This window comes from Otolemur garnettii, unplaced genomic scaffold (assembly GCF_000181295.1).
Source record: "Otolemur garnettii isolate 467f Iridium unplaced genomic scaffold, OtoGar3 scaffold00035, whole genome shotgun sequence".
Lineage (NCBI taxonomy): Eukaryota > Metazoa > Chordata > Mammalia > Primates > Galagidae > Otolemur > Otolemur garnettii.
Genome location: NW_003852430.1, coordinates 6,376,533 through 6,378,904, shown reverse-complemented (window position 1 = coordinate 6,378,904; position 2,372 = coordinate 6,376,533). Strand labels below are relative to the sequence as shown.

At 42.3% G+C, this 2,372-nt stretch overlaps 1 pseudogene; it reads right to left on the bottom strand.

The window, feature by feature from the left end:
- Positions 1–1,085: 1,085 nt before the first annotated feature.
- Positions 1,086–1,236, bottom strand: LOC111725282 (annotated as a pseudogene).
- Between the last annotated feature and the right edge of the window lie 1,136 nt (positions 1,237–2,372).

Below are 2,372 nucleotides of genomic sequence, written 5' to 3'. Positions count from 1 at the left end.
ATAGGACATATTTGCATAATATGATTTTTAAAATGCATGAATGGATAAAGAAGTGATGACTAGTGATGTATTTTTAGGATACTACCTGGAACAGTGTATAAATACATAGTTGCACTCATGGTTCCTTTAATCTCAGAGTTTATTAAATATCATGCCTATTCCACAGCTAAATTTCCTTGTTTAATCCCTTCAGTTGATTCCATGTGCATTTTATCAGTTATCATTAGACTCCCCTTAATTGCTCTGCTTTACCTCTCTGCCCCTTCTCCATGGCTACTACAGAATTCATCACCTAAGTTAATAAGTATGATTTGTCTGTGTTTCATGCATGTAAACGCAAGGTTGGGAATCATACTGCTCTCACTCTCCCATGTCCAGCAGGCTCCACTCCTCCTGACTGGGGCCCAGTGGATGCTTAACTGCCAGTCTCTAAGATGATTTATATACTTTGGGATCTGTTTCTCATTTCACTTTGAGCTACTCAGATCTGTGTCTATAGAAACAATCTCCCAGCTTTTGTAGGATTTTCTTATTTCAGGATTGCTTACTTCAGCAGCCTCAGACTTCATACTGTGATTTTTCAGAGTAAGACAAAGAATGCAATGGATTCAGTGCAACTCGTGCCAATATGATACCCTCTTATTGTATTATACCCTCTTATAATACATTCTTGCCCCTGTTTTATGATTGATAACTTTGCTTCCTATTTTACTGTCAATGAGAAATCAAAGAAGGCCTTTCTTGTTTCCTCCACATCAAAACTACCAGCCAGCCTGGGTCTGTACCCAGGTTCTGGCCTCCTTCTCAGTTATTCCACCACTTCTCCTGTCTACACACAGACCTTCCACTGGCACACCAGGTCCCACTCGGTGCCACCTACTAAGATTTAGATCCTGCAGTGATCTCTCTCCTTATGTCACCAGTGTTTCCCCTTTCTATTTAATCATACATAAAACAAACAAAGCATAAAACCAGAAAGCTTTCCTTGACTCCACATTATGGTGCAGTCCCTGCCCTATTTCCCTGCTTCCCCTGATAACATAAAGGTAGCCGAGGCCACCACTCCAAAACATGCCACTTTTTTTTCATGCACCAGGACCAATGATCACCAGCTTCTCAGGTACCAAAAAATTATGCTTCCAAAATCTCTTGATGTTGATTCCGCATGAAGAGCAGTTGAGTTGCCCCACATGTCACTCATGCCCCCACATGCCACTCATGACAGAAGCCCTTTTTTCAAAATATGCCACTTTTATGTGAAGATTATTTTGAGCCAAAGGCAATCTCAAAGAAGCAAACCTCTATACAAGAAAACCTCTCTGAGCTGGGCTGATGGCTCATGCCTGTCATCCTAGCACCTGAGGTGGGTGGATTGTTTGAGCTCAGTAGCTTGACATCAGCCTGAGCAAGAGTGAGACCCTGTCTGTCTCACTCAGAGACAGAATAAAAAAAAGAACTGGCTGGGCATGGTAGCAGGTACCTGCATTCCCAGCAACTCAGGAGGCTGAGGGAAGAGGATTGTTCAAGCTCAAGATCTGAGCTTGCTGTGAGCTATGATGCACTCTACCCAGGGTGACAGAGTGAGGCTCTGTCTCAAAATAAATAAATGAAAGAAAGAAGGAAATAATGGGAGGGAGGAAGGGAGGAAGAAAATCTGCTTTTTCTCTATGAGTCCAAAATCAGAAATTACATTTACAAAGGTGTCCTTCCTCCCCTCTCTACCAGGAAGGACAGAAATTGATCTACAAGCAGACAGTCTCAGGGGAATCTACAGTAACAAACTTCACTAACTAGCTCTTATCTAGTATGAGTTTGCTTGTCCTGTCTCTCCCACATTCTTCTTGGTTTTTTGTTTTATTTTTTCTTCCTTGTTCTTTTTACATTTCAATAGATTTAGGAGGTACAAGTTGAATACTGTAACATGTATAGATCGTATAGTGGTGAAGTCTGGGCTTTTGTTGTACCTGTCACCCAAATAGAGTACTTTGTACCCCACAGGTAATTTTCATTCCTGTCACTTACCATCCTTCTCCCTTTCGAGTCCCCAGTAGCCATTATGCCACCCTGTGTGCCCTGGCGTAGCCATGGTTCAGCCCGGTATCCATTATACCACCCTGTGTGCCCTGGCGTAGCCATGGTTCAGCCCCGGTATCCATTATACCACCCTGTGTGCCCTTGTGTAGTCATGGTTCGGCTTCCACAGGAGTAAGAACACGCAGCATTCATTTTTCTGTTCCTGAGTGACTTCACTTAGGAAAATGACCTCCAGTTTCATCCAAGTTGCTGCAAAAGACATTATTTCATTCTTTCTTATCACTGAGTAGTGTACTATGGTACATATTTAGACCACATTTTCTTTATCTGCTCATCAA